This window comes from Simochromis diagramma, unplaced genomic scaffold (genome assembly GCF_900408965.1).
Source record: "Simochromis diagramma unplaced genomic scaffold, fSimDia1.1 OVJJ01000705.1, whole genome shotgun sequence".
Lineage (NCBI taxonomy): Eukaryota > Metazoa > Chordata > Actinopteri > Cichliformes > Cichlidae > Simochromis > Simochromis diagramma.
In genome coordinates, this window is record NW_024387448.1 from 3,028,750 (window position 1) to 3,042,390 (window position 13,641).

The window sequence follows — 13,641 nt, forward strand, 5'->3', positions numbered from 1 at the left end:
AAAGGAACATTTTGTCCCGGACTTCAGCTACAATGAAAAAGACACAAAGCTGGAGTTATTCTGTGTTTACGCTGCACAGCTGCCTCTTCTTCTCTCATTCTCTCCCCTCCCTCCCCTGTTGCTACTTTAATCATGAAACTTATCAATGATCAGCTGATCGGCTTTTCCCTCTTGTTTATTTATCGTCCGCTTTGCGCCAGAAAGAGGAAACCACCGGATGTCACGTTAAACAACAGCAGCACGTTTGATCAGCTGTTGTTAGAATTTATTTAATATTACTTTCTAGTATCAGCTGATGTTTGCTGGAGCCACAGCTGTAAAGCTGGATATGTGGTGGTTTTGTCCCAGTCCAGCCCCGTATGCAACTCATCTGCAGTCTGGTGTTGCCTACATCTTCCTATTCGGAAGGCAGAATTTCTGAGTTCTGAGTACAATCAAAAGCACCACGACTGCAGTTTTTGTGTTGAATGTAAAAAGTGCACATGACGCTGTAACGTAGGCTAGAATCATGGCGGTGGTCAACGACGGTCCAGGCGTGGGATTTCTCTCGTGGAAATATGCACATTATTTTTTCCTTTGGTAGGTGGCACAGTGCACTTGTGGCAAGTAAGCAAGCTAGAAGACTGGCACTCTTGCTGGGTATCCAGTTAGCAACACATTAACAAGAGAAGTCTGAGTAAAACCAAAGTTACTTTCCCTAGTAACTAGTTACTTTGAAAGTAACGAGTAACTTGAAGTAACTGAGTTACTTTTGATAGAAGTAACTAGTAATGTAACTAAGTTACTAATTTAAAGTAACTTACCCAACACTGGATATAACCCTAGGTCAACACACCTGAATCAAGTGATTAGTTCATTACCAGGCCTCTGGAGAACTTCAAGACATATTGAGGAGGTAATTTAGCCATTTAAATCAGTTGTGTTGGATCAAGGACACATCTAAATCCTGCAGGACACTAGCCCTCGAGGCCTGGAGTTCGACACCTGTGGTCTAATGTTACATTTAGCTGTATTTTTTTTAATCAGTGCTATTATGTGGACATTATGGCTTAAGTAGAAATATACAATGCCCCTTTATCCCAGATGCTTTACCAGTTTACTGGTTTGAATGTTTCTTACAGATAATCAGTCTTTGAACTTTCTCATAAAATGTTTGGCTGCCTCACAGTTCACACACCTGCTGTAGGTCTGCTGTGTGTGATTCTTACTCTGAATCTGAATAAGTACGCGGGACCGCTGTGTGCGGTAAGACCAACTCTTTACTCACTGTATTACCGTCTCCTGGCATGCTTTGCCAGTGCGTAACACGTAAATACACAATCAAACAATGAACACATACTGCCCAACAAATGTACCAGAGACAATTATGAATACACCACATGCTGCAGGTATCTGTTTAGAGATTAGTTGAAGTGCTGATAACGCTAAGGGCTGTAGCACTCTACACACATAACACAAATAATTAGTCCAGATATAGACAATGAATCTTTAAGGGGTAAAACAATATATCCCTGTGCTCTCTCGGAAGTTTCACAAGAGCAACTATGCAGATATTCACTAGAGTTGCTTTCAACACACAAAGCGTCTTTCTGATTGTTATTGTTGGCACATTTTTTGAGTTTAGTTCGCAAAGACAAAATAGTGGACCATAGTGTTGGTTTGTCCAGTCATTTCACTCGTGCCCGGGTTTCATAAAGGACAATTTTGATTTCATGACTTGGGAGCGATGCCTCTGATGGGCCAGTCGTTTCACATTGACTGAGGTGACTTGGAACTCCAGCCCAGGAAATACTAAAAAAGTAATTACTTAGCTGTTTGTGCTAAGTATATAAGAAAATTACACCAAGCTGTGAAGTTTATAAGAAGAAGAAGAATAGCCCTTTACTGTCACTGTATAATAAAATTATATAAATTAGAATTAGAATTATATAATTATTTAATAAATTGTGGTTGTTCCACACCACTGTGCAGGAGTAATATATATATATATATATATATATATATATATATATATATATATATAATAAATAGCAAACAAAAGAGATATATACAGTCTAGAGCAGAGGTGTCGAACTCCAGTCCTCAAGGGCCGGTGTCCTGCAGGTTTTAGATCTCATTCTGGGTCAACACACCTGAATCAAATGATTAGTTCATTACCAGGCCCCTGGAGAACTTCAAGGCATGTTGAGGAGGTAGATTAGCCATTTAAATCAGTTGTGTTGGATTAAGAGCTCACTGAAACCTGCAGGACACCGGCCCTCGAGGCATGGAGTTCGACACCTGTGGTCTAGAGGAACATATAAAAAATAGAAAAGAACACTTTGAAGAGCAAAGTGCTTGGAAGCAGTGCAAAGGAACTTGGTCTGAGTATAGAGTCCATGTGTGAGTGGCCTGAGTGATGGTTACTCAGACCATGGGTCAGATTGGTGAGGTAGTTGGGAAGGGGTGGGGTGTGGAGGGATAGTGTTTGTTGTCATTCCGAATGGCCCAGGGGAAGAAGCTGTGGGTCTGGAGTTGTGGGACCCGATTGACCTGAGGGGTCAGCCAGAGGGCAGCGGCTCAAACAGGTGGTGGGTGCTAGGGGTCACCTGTGATGCCCCTAGTTTTCCATCTTGCGATGGTCTCCAGGGGCGGCAGAGGGCAGCTAATGTTTTTGGGGCAGTGTTAATTTACCCTCTGCGCAGCCTTGCTGTTCTCAGAAGTTAAGTAGTACAAGGTCTTGAATTATTAGGCTCATCTTATCTTAATGACCTTATAGTAGAAATAATAGAGCACTTTGGTCTCGCTCTGCAGGCTTACTTGTAGTTCCTAGAGTATTAAAAGAAGAATGGGAGGCAGAGCCTTCAGTTTTCTTGCCCTTGTTCTGTGGAACCAGTTGCTTCCAGTTTGGATTTGGGAGACAGAAACTAACTCTATTTTTAAGATTAGGCTTAAAACTTTCCTTTTTGCTAAAGCATATAGTTAGGGCTGGACCAGGTGACCCTGAATCCTCCCTTAGTTATGCTGCAATAGGTGTAGGCTGCTGGGGGATTCCAGCATTGAGTATTTCTTCTTCAGTCGCTTTCCTTACTATACTACACCTACTATACCTTTCTTACACTATATGTAAATCGACCTCTCTGCATTCAATCATACTTGTTTTGAATCTCTGGCTCTCTTCCACAGCATGTGTTTTATGCTGTCTTTCTTCTGTCACCCCAACCGGTCGCTGATGATTGGCCGCCCCTCCCCGAGCCTGGTTCTGCCAGAGGTTTCTTCCTGTTAAAGGTGAGTTTTTCATTCCCACCTTCACCAACATGCATATGGTTGTTGGATTTTTCTCTTATTTATTGTATTGTATTGTAGGGTCTACCTGTCAATATAAAGCGCCTTGAGGTGACTGTTTTTGTGATTTGGCGCTGTATAAATAAATTGAATTAAATTGACCCCTGTGTACCAAACACCCAGGCAGCAGGAGAGCACATTCTCCACTGAGGAGTGGTAAAAGGTCAGAAGCAACTTCCAGTCCAGGTTATTCTATCTCAGGACATGAAGGAAGTGCAGCTGCTGCTGGGCCTTCTTTACCAGGGCTTTGGTTTGGGTCTAGGTGAGATCAGCGGAGATGTTTGTGCCTAGAAACTTAAAGTTGGCGACAGATTCCACCTGTTCTCCATTTATTATTAGAGGGGAATGGACCTGTCTGTGCCTCCCACAGTCCATCATGGGTTCTTTGGTTTTAAGAATGTTCAGTTTGGGTTATTTTCTGAGCACCAGCAGGACAAGTTCTCTACCTCCACCCATTACGCTAACTCATCTCCATCAGAAATGAGCCCTACCACAATGTCATGAGTAGTGTCATCGGCATAATTGATGATGATATTGGTTGGGTGGGTTACAATCATATGTATACAAGTCAGGGTTTGAGAACGCAGCCCTGTGGGAATCCAGTGCTGAGTGACAGTTGGACTGATTGAGGTTGGTTTGTGAGAAAATTACAGGTGCCAGGGGGAATCTGAATGTGGTCCAGTTGGGTAATGACGATGGCTGGCATTCAGGTGTTGAATGGTGAGCTGTAGCCCACAAAGAGCATTCCCAAATATCATGTAGCTCTTCCTGTTCTCCAGTCTTAATGACTGCTAGAGAAAAAAAAAAACTTAGGAGGTTTTGTGAAATCATACAGTCTGACTGTTATGATACTTGGTAAACAATCATTTTTCAAGGGAAAGCATCTGTGTTGTAAGGATATCAATATACAGTACATGCCTTAACTCATTCTTTTTAACGTGTCATCTCTGTGAAATGTATACTTTGAATGTTTTATGGTCACTTTTCCTTTCTCTTTCTCGCCCTACCCTCTATGTTAAGGCTTGGCTCCCTGGGGTGTCAAACAGAGCAGTACAAAGGACCAACCACATCAACATGAAAGCAGAAATCCAAGTCTAAGTGAAGTATTTTTCGCCCCCTTTCTGGGATCTGAATTTGTCCAATTTTTTCAACCTAAACTACTTTGGAACAGGTCAACCAAATTCAACAACAGAGAGAAAGCAACTAACTACCTGCCACTGGGGTCACTTTCATCGAGCTCCCCATTCAGTTATTTGAAGATTTATGGTCATGATGAGTGCACGCATGACTGGTACTTAACATCTTCGAAGGAGAAGTTGGTGATTTCATATAAAGGTCATATTATTGCTGTTTTAATCCCGCTTATGGGAACTTTACTCATTTGGCTCATAAAATGGTGCTATTGCTGCAGTGTCAGCGCAAATCCAGTGTACATGTTTGTAGGGAAATCTCAGCAGACAAGTAATGATGTGGGATACAAGTGACTAGCAACAAGCTAAAATTTCTTTTGCCTCAATTACTGTTTTAGCTCTGCTGTTTGGTGTTTTCTGTTTTATGATGCATTGTTTAAGTCAGTGGTGGGCAACTCCAGGCCTCAAGGGCCGGTGTCCTGCAGATTTTAGATGTATCTTTAATCCAACACAGCTCATTCAAATGGCTAAATTACGTCTACAACATGTCTTGCAGTTCTCCAGAGGCCTGGTAATGAACTAATCATTTGATTCAGGTGTGTTGTCCCAGGTTGATATCTGAAACCTGCAGGACACCAGCCCTCGAGGCCTGGAGTTCGACACCCCTGGTTTAAGTGGTCCCACAGCCTGTACAGAGAAAGGAACATAGACATCTTGACATCATCCTTGGGCTGGTAGATTTTTTTTTCTTATCTTCTGTATTTCTGCACTCTGCTTGTATCAGACTGCAGAGCACTAATTTGGCAAGCTGCAGCACACACAAAGACAGAGATACCCCAGGGGCATAATTTCCAGACCCAACCAATATAACCCCCCCCCCCCCCCCCTCCCCAATAACATTATGAATTTTCCTGCAAAAATAGGCTGATGATTGTCTTTACTCGTTTCTTTACTCATGTATTACCAGCAAAATAGTTGCATGTTTAATCATCTAGGAATTTACCCTGATTTATTTATTTATTTAGACATAAAGATCTTGAACACCCCCCCCCCCCCCCCCATGTTCAGCACAAAGTTACACCGATGGAGATACCTGTTCATTAGCTCTGAATACCAATTGAATAAAATCCTACGATTTCATGTTCCAAAACTCAGTATTTAAAATTCTCAGTTTTCAGTAATTCAGTAATTGAAGTTACCTTTAGTTTTAAAGATATGTTTTAAAAAAGAAAAAATTGCCACAATTATATAATTAATGATAACATCCAAAACAGGCTACCTATTTCTGCTATAAGGTTGGGCATTTTAACGTAAGAGTTGGGAAGCAGCAACAATTGTGAGCTGTATGCATGAAAGAAGAGGCATGGTGCAGGTCATTTGATAGAAATTTATGAAATTATGTAATTTGTTTCCTTTCTATTTTTTATGGACTTCTGATGTAAACTGGAAATGTAGCTTCTGATCTTTGAATGTTCTCACTGTACCATAAATGGATATAAGCAAACCCATATGAGTGGTGTTCAGCTATCTGTGCTGAAAGTACTCCCAGCTTTTGAATGACATCCTTCAGCTTTTATGGCTGTGAAAGAAAAAAAGCAGAAAAAAAGCAGAAAAAAAGCTTTTGTATCTGAATGAAGTTGAAGTCATTGAGGTTTTGATTCACCACGTCATTTTCAAACCCACATCCACAAACATGTTGTCCCACTACATGCTCAGACTGCTCCGAGTGCAACCCCAGAAGAACCAAACCTTCATCTGTGTGTTCGACTATTCATTGAAGTTAGATCATGTGAGATTTTGGTTGAGGCTTGATGAGCAGTTTTGGTTCATCTTTGTTTTGAATAGTCTGTACAGCTCCGAGAAACTTATGCATGGAGACAGGCTCTGACAAGATCTGAACCTACTGGTAACTCCTTTAAAAGGCGGACTCTCTTTTTTGTAATATGGAGTCAAATCTGATTTGTTTTATACTCGGTGAGTTATGCTGCTGCCTTGCCTGAACCTGCTTTCTCCTGGCAGTGGTTTAAAACAAGCCTTGCCTAAAGCAACCAATCAGAAGAGAGCTATCTTTCTTAGCCATGTCGGGTGAGTTTTAGAGAAGATTGAGTGAAATTCTAAAGGCGTCAACATAGAAAAGCCCCTCAGTTCTAAGTTCACTCTACTTTCTTCTCTTTTTTTGGAGGGGAGGCTGGAGTCGACCTGCAGCCTACAACCTAAAAGGCCCAAACACGTAGAGGAGGACTGGCAACCGATTGCCACAGGAGTGATATATTACACAAAAAAACGAGGAATTCTAGCCGCTTGTGCAGCCATTGATTAGGATTACAGACTAAGATGGATAGCACACGACACAGTGAGAAACTTTGATCTCTGCTGAATGCAGCCATAAAAACATATGTTTGTGACAGAGGGAGAAATGTTTTTGAAAACATACGCTGTTGTCATGGAAAAGCCCCCGAGGACTGAGCATAGACCTAGTCAGGGTGACGTCACCTGGGGGGGAGGGGGTGTGTCTTGAACTTTTTCAGCGGCGTGGCACAGGGAGGGGCAGCCAGTCAGGTGAAGGGTGGGGCAAAGGGGCTCAGTAAGTCAGACTACTCGATCTGCAGTACTTGATCACACAATCACTTCTGTACAAAGGTATTTTGGCACTTATTGTTTTGTATTGACTATTTTGCTAAACCAGTGGCTGAAGTATTAATACTCTTTACTTAAGTGGAACTCATAATCCTATGTAAGTATCCTAATAGTACAAATGTTTTAGCATCAGCATGCACCTCCAATCTCCTCAAGTTAAAATGCTAACTAAAGGTGGCAAACATTGATAATTTTGACACCAGTGCTGGTATTGGTATTGGATTGATACCAGCAGGACTGATACTTTGCTTCTGTCCTCTAAATTCAATGTGTATATATCTATTTAATCAAACATGCACTATGAAAAATGGCTTAGCCTTTTTGTGTTGACTGTTACATCTATGTTATCTATAGCGTACAGCACATATAACCAACAGAATGACCTGTAGTGCTTTAGAGACAGGCACATTTACATTCCAAGTCTCCATTAAACCCAGTTCCAAAATACATGAAGAGCTGAAATGTGTATTTTGTTATGTTAACAGTGATTTGGTGACCATTCAGTCAATAAATGAAGCCTTAAATACCACATCCCATTATATTAATATATAGTCTCAACTAAGTAGATATTATTATTATTATTATTATACAATTATTAAAATCCTGCTTGCATGTTAATGTATCAGTAATGGTGCAATCATGTCATTCGTTTAATCAAACTCTTTTACTTTGAGAACATTTTGATGTTGTAGCCCAAAGTCAAGTGAATGAAAGTTGTTGTCATGCATGTCCTATTTCAACAAGTGTTGTTGTAGAAATAGTATGTGGTCGCATAACAAAACAGCTGTCATGTACTGTCATCTTGCTTTTCATTCCTGTTTGCTTTTCCTTTGTTCCTGAGCATTAGCACTTAGTTGATTGGTTGCAGTTCCAGTTTCTTGTTGGATCTGAAAATCCTCTGCATGGCTGAAGTGCATGGGAAATGCCTGAGCTATAAAAGTAGTATAACACTTCCATCTTGGACATACAGATCATTTTTTTGGCATGCCAGTTCAGTGAAGGACAGTAATGGTTATTAATGCTGCATGTGTTCTTTCAGGGTGGTTACTAAACGTCCACACCCTCATCTACGCTGAGGTTAACACCAGGCCAACGAGTTCTCTCATGGAACAGTCGGGTCACACCCACATGGGCTCACCTTATATATGCACACACACACACACACACACACACACACACACACACACACACACACACACATATATATATATATATATATATATATATATATATATATATATTATATATATATATACACATACCACACACACACACACACACATATATATATATATATACACACACACACACACACACACACACACACACACACACACATACATATATACATATATATATATATATTATATATCTATATATATATATATATATTAGGGGTGCAACGATACACAAAATTCACGGTTCGGTTCGGTTCGATACTTTGGTGTCACGGTTCGATATTTTTTCGATACAAAAAAAATGTTCACGCCTTTTTAATTTGTCATTTATTAAAATTATAAATATATATTTTAACTCAAAATTAACAGTTTTAAATTTAACCCTAACCCTTGTGCGTGTTTTTTATTTTGACAGCGAATGCGCACCTGCGGACCACTTATGTGCAGCCCTGGTTATTTAGCTCGTCATATTGCAGCCACAGAAATTATTTTGTCCATGAAACCATAAAGCTGCACTTTCTTTTTGCCTTATAGTCTGATTTGTCATAACTTTTCCGTTTTGTGGTAAGCTTTTCTTTGGCTGTCACTTCTTCACCCTGACCTGTCTTATTTGGCTCAGCAGAACTGAAATATATATCCTGCTGCTTTTACACACACACTCACATAACGCTCAGCGATTCTCTGCGCGATCAACCTCTCACATGTTTAAGCTTGCTGCGGGAGATTTCACTTGTCATGTTTGCATAGTAAGCTAACGATTGATAAGACAATGTCAGAGGAATTGGTGCACAAATTATCATCACTCACCAATCAGTGCTGTCGCTCTCTATACACAGTTCGCACGATTGCAAAGTGAAAGCAAAAAAACAAGCGCAAATTCAAACGCGACTTCAATATGTCACATATTGACAGTGGCTCACCGATGCCAATGACATAATTACCCAGCTACATTTCTGAAAGAATGCAAAAGCATTGACATATATTTTTCCTTCCTACAATAGCCCGACGGGCAGGGAAGAGATAGATTTTGGTAGCCCGACTGAAAAAATCGCTAGCTCCAGGACGTCGGGCTAGCGATATTGCAAGCCCTGTATCTGATTGAGGAATCACTCATCTTTGGAAAAGAGAGTTTATTACAGAGAAATGTCTCTTTCCAAAATTAAAGCTATACTATCCGCTTCTTCTGGGCTATATTCTCAGCAGCATATTAAACAGCTGTCTAAATGACTCGGCTAAAGTTAGTAGCATGCTTGTTGTTTTTGTCTTTGCACTAGGATGATGTCGGCGTAAATGTGCAGTCATATTCGTTGTGTTCCCACTAGTGCTTTCAGGTTAATCTCGTTGAAATGACCTTAACGCCACAACACGGCAAATCTCCGTTAACGAGCTACCGCAGATCGCCCCGTGCGTGGGGCTGGACGGCCAACACGGTAACGAGCTAACTGAGCTAACGCAGTAGTTCCCACCCATGTAATTGAGCATATGTATATATATATATATATATATATATATATATATATATATATATATATATATATATATATATATATATATATATATATATGTATGCATGTGTGTGTGTGTGTGTGTGTGTGTACAGAGATAACTACGGCACAGCTCCAAAATTCCAGCAGTCATGCATTTCTCCTCTACACCCATACAAGGATGAGTGTTATCTTTTGACAAGACTAAGTCTCTACACATCTGTACATGTTCAAAGACCTGCAGACACGAGACATGATTCAGACTTTAAACAAAAAAGGGAGTAGAAAGGGCTAACACTTTCTCCTCCCTGCTTAGCCACCTTGCATGCCCGTAAATGATTATGATTCAGACTTTATGGCCTCAGTGACCACATTCAGGGTGGAACTGTTGCATCTGATTCACACTTTTTTTAAAGGTGTGTAAACTGTTGATTTCTAATAAGTATATATCTAATAATGAATTACTTTGAGCTAAATGTATCTGCATTTCTGCACTGACTTTTAATGAAACTTGAAATCATTGCTAGGAATGGAAAAGTCACGTAATCCTCATACAAAACGGAGCAATCGTGCTAACAGGCAAACTGCCTCCGTATGTTGACGTGCCAAATCGACAGCATCTCAGGTCGCTACATGCTGAGATTATAGATATCACTGCTCCACCCTCCTGAATGTTCTTCATTAAAGTGCAATAATTGTGCAAATAAATGTGTAAGACTACAAGGCTGCTGACATGAGCTGAGCTTATTTTTCTGCTCCATTTGTGCACTGTTTCAGCTGCGGATGAGGACTGCAGAGGGTCACTGAGAGACAGCTACCTGTGTTGTGAGTCATTATGTCAAGTAAGCAAACACGCGCGCACACACACACACACACACACACACACACACCTACACGTGCACACACACACGCATGTACACAGATTTGTGTCTCACTGTTGTTCCATTCTCTGAGTCTGGACAGCAAAAGAGAGATAACCTCAAAATGCAGCTTAAGCCTGACATGCAGCTTTAACATGCATGGTTTGACATCTATGTTGCATCTCTTGTGTGGCACATTTGGTGTAAAAGCTTGTAATGTAATTGTAACTTACTAATGCTAAACTCACTGTATAGCATTTGGCATTATGAGCGTGCTTGGTGGCACATTTGAAAAATCTACTTTGTTTTTTCCACAACTATGGAATGTTTTCACAACTAAGCTGCTTTTGCTTGGACTGTATTTTGATATTATTTAACTCTAAAGAGAACATACTGTGCAGGAGAGCAGAACAAGAAGGATCTGTAATGTTTCGCATTTTGGTTCCACATTCTAGTTCCTTTGTTCTGATCAGCATACCAGCAGTATGCCGTATATACTGCTGGTATGCAGTATATACGGTAAATACATACACAGGGTGCGCCCAGCATCAACTCTCATTGCTCCTCAAGTATTCAGTGACCTGCAGGCAAGATAAGTGATGAGACGTTGCCCCCTGGTGGTACCTTGTGGAAAAAAGGGAGTAAGGTCTGTGGCTCAGGAGTGTTTCTATAAGCCTGATGCTGAACACCCAATCTGTAATAATGAGCACTTTGAGTTTTCCATAAGCCTAGAAAAGCTCTATAGGAAGAGCAAACCAGTCACTCCCACTCATCCATGGTTCTATATGTCAGGTCTTGTGGCAGCATTAGATAAGATAAGATAAGATACCTTTATTAGTCCCATCCATCCATTCGCTTCCGCGTATCCTTTTCAGGGTCGCGGGGGGCGCTGGAGCCTATCCCAGCTGTCATAGGGCAAAAGGCAGGGTACACCCTGGACAGGTCGCCAGTCTGTCGCAGGGCTAACACATAGGGACAGACAACCATTCACACTCACATTCACTCGCACATTCACACCTAGTGGCAATTTGGATTATCCAATTAACCTATCCCCACAAGCTGCATGTCTTTGGACGGTGGGAGGAAGCCAGAGTACCCGGAGAGAACCCACGCAAACACGGGGAGAACGTGCAAACTCCACACAGAAAGACCCCGGCCTGATGTTGGAATTGAACTCAGGACCTTCTTGCTGTGCGGCAACAGTGCTAACCACCGTGCCACCGTGCTGCTTTACTAGTCCCACAAGGAGAAATTTCATCGGCATCGGTGAATACACACCTGCAGATAAGGTTCTTTGATATGTAGCTATAACACATTTTTGGAAGATAATTGATTAGATTATTCTCTGTGGGAGATTTCAGAATTTAGAATGATGGACCAATATTTTGAGCTGATTGACTGTGGAAGTAAACTCCTCAAGGTCCAACACAGATCATTTAGAGATTGTTTACTGTATGTTTTCTTTAGTTTCTTTAGAACATTTGTGCCTTGTGCAATCATATGCAAATAAGTACATAAAAATTAGTTATGGTGGCCCTGAGAGGTCACATAAACTGTTTGCTGGTGTATTCTTAAATTGCAATGTGTATGACCTCTCAGGGTCACTGTATAAAAGTCAACTGGCATTTAATTTTTTTTTTTTTTTTTTTTTTTTTTTTTTTGTTATGTGTTTTTTGTCCTGGATTAAAGCAGAGTGTAGTGCAATGACCCCTACATCTTCTTGTCCATGTATCCATTTCGGGATCCAGCTAAAACTAGGTGAAAGGCGATGTACACCAGGTTGGCAATTAGTCTTTTTTTTTTCTTTTCTGTTACAATGTAGCACACAGGGTTATGGATATAACCAGTCAAAAAATGAAAATAAAAAAATTATTGACCACCAGGTGTCACTAGAGTTGGTTCAATGGAATTTGACGTCAAGTCATTAAGGCTCTGGTACTCTATTGGAGAAAATAAAGACCACTGGTTCACTTATATTGAGGGCAAATGTCACTACAAATACATAAGGTGAGACAAAAAACTATTTAGTCAGCCATCAATATTGCAAGTTCTCCCGCTTATGCTTGTAATTTTCATCATAGTTATACCTCAACTTTGAGAGACAAAATGAGGAAAAAAAAATCCAGAAAATCACATTGTCTGATTTTTAAAGAATTTATTTTCAAATTATGTTTTTGCCCCACTGTGTGTATGTGTAGGTGTGTGTGCGAGTGTGTGTGTGTGTGTGCGTGCGTGTGTGTGTGTGTGTGTGTGTGCGTGTGTGTGTGTGTGTGTAGCTTATGTGGCCTCAACAGATGAGCTACTGTAGCTCAAATCTCTGATTCTGATAGAACGTGTCAAGATACACAGGGCATCACAGTTTGTTGCATATGGGACTCCATACTGTAGCTGCAGACCAGTCAGGCTGCACATGCCTACATGACCCCTGTCAGCATTTCTGCAAGCACCAACACTGGGTCCAAACAAGACCAGTGTCACTATGTTCTGCTGGGAAATCATGGTTCCTGCCACCCATGTGGATGTTACTTTGGCACGTACCACCTACTTAAGTGTTACTGCAGACCATGTACATCCTTTCATGGAAACAGTATTCCTTGGTGGCTGTGGCCTCTATCAGCAAGATAAGGATGAAACACCAAGTGTTTCTAACAACTTGGTGCCACATATTTCATGGATCCATTCGAGTCCATGCCTTGATGGCTCAGGCCTGTTTGTAAAACAAATGGGGACCAACACAAAATTAGGGAGGTGATCATAATGTTATTCCTGATTGGTGCTTATAAAGAAAGCAGAATTTGACCAGGTTTTGAGCCCTAAGGGACTCCACATACATGGGGCACAAATGAGGCAATACAATTAATATCAATTCTGAAATGTTTGTCAAATACAGTAAGTAAGAATGTCATGATCAGTGGTGTGAAAGGCTGGAGTCAAGCAGTACTCTTACCATTTAAGCATATCAGGGGTAGTTTCAGTAATCATGTGGTTTCTTCAGTAGCCAGATTGGAATTTATCAAAGATACTGGTT

General features: G+C 40.8%; 1 long non-coding RNA gene across 1 annotated transcript in view; it reads left to right on the plus strand.

The window, feature by feature from the left end:
* Positions 1 to 9,883: 9,883 nt before the first annotated feature.
* Positions 9,884 to 13,641, plus strand: part of LOC120722630 — a 32,473-nt gene continuing 28,715 nt past the window's right edge. The window contains exon 1 of the long non-coding RNA XR_005693555.1: positions 9,884 to 10,595. This is a non-coding gene — a long non-coding RNA (uncharacterized LOC120722630). The remainder of the gene's footprint in view (positions 10,596 to 13,641) is intronic.